Raw genomic sequence first — 4,272 nt, forward strand, 5'->3', positions numbered from 1 at the left:
CATACATGTGCCTGAATTCTATAACCACTTACGTTTATAGAAATCATTTTGTCTGATGAGGAGAGCTGCTTTAGACATGCATTAGAGTGGTGATATTATGCATTCTTCTAATATCACTGACCATTTATAATAGTGGAAGATGAATGTAGTATAGTTTAAAAGACAGCGATAAAGGAAACAATCTTCCTTCAGGTTTTAATAAGGATGGACCATCTTTCTAAAACGGTTCACCTTGCCACAATAGACTGTAAGTACCAGCACTGTATTATTAACTGATACATGTTGCACTACTCCCGAGCTCTTTGATCAGTGTCCTTTTCATGGCAGGCACTTAAATTATAATTATTACATAAAAGAACGAATCATACAAGTGTGGTGTTTCCTGACTCCATACTTTTCCATATATTATTTCCTCTCTCTGGAAAGTCTTTGCTTATCTTCGTTCATAGCTGAAATTCTAATTTATCAATCAAACCTCAACTCAGATGTTTCTTCTGTGAACCCATCCACTGTTCATCATCCTTTCCTATATTCTCTTTTTGTACACATGTAGGATGCATTTTGCTCATAAAGTTGAATTAGACTGTGTTTCTTGTTTCTAAAACAATTCAAAACTTTAAGCTGAACTGATCCTCTCAATCATTACATCCCTGATGTCCAGAGTGACCATTCTCCCTAGGTTGCCTCCTATAGTGTCTGCGTATGCCTGTTGTACCCACTGACCTTTTTGTAGCACTCCCTTTTATTCTAAAACATGTCCCTATCTGGAGGATAAATTGTATCATCACTCAACTCTTATAATTATTGCCAGTTGATGAAATTCTAAGCCATCCTACAATGGACCTTCCAGTCCTGCTGGATTACAACTTGATTAATTTGATTTCCACCTTATTCCCTTGGTCTCACAGGGTTTCAATTCAGCCTTGATTCTTGCCTTTCGAGGCACCAGACCACACATATCCTGTACTTTCTGGTTGAGCTCACTCATCTTCCCTGGTTCCCTTCTCTGCTCTAACTCTGGTTCCAGAGATCATTCCACTATTTTGGCTCCTTGGCAGAGTCCAGACAGCTCGACCAGTCTAGACCTCATTTTAAAGAGGAAAGGAGGGCTCAGCTAAGATATCCCTATCTTCTACCAGGTGTTGTGTTACTATTTATTTCACTCCCAAACACTGAGGGTATTTCCTAGCACATAGTAGAGGCTCAATATGTTTTTGAATTCAATTGTGAACTACTTGGGCTGATTGCATTCTCTCAAATTTACACATTGAAGTCCTAAACCCCAGTATGTGACTTTATTTGGAGATAAGGTCTTTGCAGAGGTAATAAAATTAAAATGAGATCCTTAGGCTGTGTCCTAATCCAACAGAACTAGTATCCTCAAGAAAAGTGATATAAACTGCAATGTATTTTCTCAGATATAAAATGGCAATACTACTTCACAGAGTTTGTGTGAGGATTAAATGTGATAATGTATGTGAAATGCTAAGTACAATTCTCAGCATATTCATTAAATGCCAATTATTTTTGTTATTAGTATCATCATCTGAGGTTTCTTTGCATAGACAATGAACTGTTTGCTAATCTGCTCTTATGAGCTCTTTTTAACCTTTTAGCTAAGGTAAAAAATATCTATTTTCCTGATTATGCTGAGAATATTTTCCCTCTTGTATTTAAAAATATTTTAGTTATATATTTAAATTCTAAACTTTATTTTCTTATCCCTAAACTAGTTCCGCAGCCCAATTTCTACGTGAAACACACTGCAGGAGACTTCAGGTAAGAGGCTTGTTTAATAATTAAGGAATATCAGTTACTAAATGACATGCTCTTAATTGCTTTATGCCTTATTTATGGAAAATCTCTTAAAATGAGTGCCTTTGAAGCATGGACCCCATTCATTACTCAGAATCATTTGATGAAGAGAGTGGTTTGGATGTATATGAGAGATGTGATAGATATCATGAATTCCTCTTATATTACTAAGGAGTTTATAATGATGTCAATGGAAGATAACTAAATGTATTTAAAGGCGTGCAATAAAAAACTGGTAATATCTTGCTTCGGGTATTAACAAGGATGACCTATTTTGCTTAAATTGAAATATAGAAGTGTATTTTAGAATAAACAAAATCATATGAATTCTTTAATGAGAATTATATCACCTTTCTGAATTTAGAATCCAGAAGAAAAAAACCCAAAACTATACTGAACAAGAACGGAGGCAGGATGGGGAGGTGGTGGATCACAGGGCAGCGAGTGGCTCGGTGCCGGTGCCGACTGTACACAAGCAAATGACCCCGCCCACTGTGCAAGCCCCCTGGCCAGGCCAACCCACTGTGCACCCACAGTGGAGCCTGGCCAGTCAGACAGGTGAGGCCAACATCTGCCAGCTGCTCTTCGCCAGCCTCAACCAGCACATCACTGAAAGGGGCACCAAGCACAGCTCTTCTTCATCATCTGGCTCTTACCTGGTCCCCAGCTGTTAATAGGATGTCTGGTTACAAATCTGTCTTCTTTTCTTTGTGGGTAAGCGGGAACAGATCTATGAATACACAATACTGAAGATGTGTACAATATAGAAAGATTGTTCTCAAGCAGCTTGGTGGCCATCATTGGCCTCAAAGCTCCTAGGAAGCTAAAAGTTTGACACCTACAGAAAGGAACTGAAGTCTGCAACTACAGCTACTCCAACACGACACTGGCTCTTTCACTGAACAGGCAGAGGCTCCGAGCGTGCCTGGAAGTCTCTGAACATGCACAACATTCAGAACATGTAGGTATAGCGCGCCTTCACGGAGATGCTCCAAACCTGGCAGGTAAATGAACTGCGAGAAGAGAGCTCTATTTTTCGGAGTCTGCCTTTTCAAGATAGCCATAGGCCTGTGTCCATCTACAATGACAACTGCTACCTGGACACCCCGGCAGTGCCACCATCTGAGGAGTACAGGTCTTCATCACCGTTAACTTGGGAGCTGCCGACATGACACCAGCTCACCACAGCCCTTTAGCCAAGTCAGCTTTTGGTGCCAGTGGAACCAGTCTCACCACTGCTTCAGAGAAGGTGACCGCGATTAGGGAATGTTTCATTCCAGAGGGACAGAAACTGTTTGAGTTCCAGAGAGGAGTTAAGAGGTGTGCGAGCAGCTGCTCCCTGGCCTTCAGCCTGGATGGTGTGTTCCTCTCCACCTCCAGCAACACTGAGACTGTGCACCTCCTCAAACTCGAGACTGCAGGGAAAACCTCAGGAGGAGCCCACCACCTGGACTGGGTACTTCAGCAAGGCGCTCATGGCTTCCCCCAGCTACTTGCCTTCCCAAGTGCAGAAATGTTGAACCAGGGCAGAGCCTTTGCCACAGTCTGCCTGCCTTCCTGAGGCCATGAAAACATGTGTGCCCTAGCCGCAATTCAAGATTCCCAGATTGCTGGTGGGAGTTTGCTACAGATACTTCTTCACGTACAACCTGGATCCCCAGAACGGGGGCAATGCCCCCTGATGAAGCCACACAAATTGGATGACAGTATGGAGACAACCAGTGAAATCCGAGAGTCCACCTCTCATGACTGCCCCATCGAACTCAAATGCACAGCACAACTGTAGCCAAAGTAAGTTACTCAGGTGCCTACATCTCCTACAAGACCTGCCGACACGGAGGAGCTGGGTGCAGTGGGTGGCACTTGTCTGGAAGAAGAAGCCAGCAGGGTCCTGCAGCTGGACTAGGACAGCGGACATCCTCCCACGGTTCTTCAGAGTGACTGAGCTTGACCTGTGAAATCTATCCCCCCAAAAAGAATAGTGACTGACAGAGGACTTTGTGTTATGCTTCTAACACTTTGTGTTATACTTTGACCTGAGCTGTGGGAAAGGAAAGCAGAGACAACAAAGAGAAAAACTGTAGCTCTGGTCTCATTCCCTATTGTTGAGAAATATATGGTTTTCACTTCAGTGGCAAAATAAAAAACTATACCTTTAGAAACAGACCATCAAGGTGATATTAGGTACAACTAAAGACTATTCCAGTGATCTAACACTTTTAATTTGACACTTATTTATATTAAGGGATTTATTACTATTATATTAAGAAATTTCTTTCATATGGCTATAGTTTTTGGAAATTTTGCTTTTAGGCTAATATATTCTACTCATATTTAAGTAATAATAGTCTTCTTTTTACCAAGAGAATTTTTACTTAAAATTGTGGCCATTGGACTGAAGCTACTTGATTGAATCAAATCCACGGGTTCTTGCCTCCACCATCACTTGCTGGTTTC

At 41.5% G+C, this 4,272-nt stretch overlaps 1 pseudogene; it reads left to right on the forward strand.

Moving 5' to 3' along the window:
- Positions 1-204: 204 nt before the first annotated feature.
- LOC112298080 (WD repeat domain phosphoinositide-interacting protein 2-like) lies at positions 205-3,760 on the forward strand (annotated as a pseudogene).
- The last annotated feature ends 512 nt before the right edge of the window (positions 3,761-4,272 follow it).

This window comes from Desmodus rotundus, chromosome 5 (assembly GCF_022682495.2).
Source record: "Desmodus rotundus isolate HL8 chromosome 5, HLdesRot8A.1, whole genome shotgun sequence".
Classification (NCBI taxonomy): domain Eukaryota; kingdom Metazoa; phylum Chordata; class Mammalia; order Chiroptera; family Phyllostomidae; genus Desmodus; species Desmodus rotundus.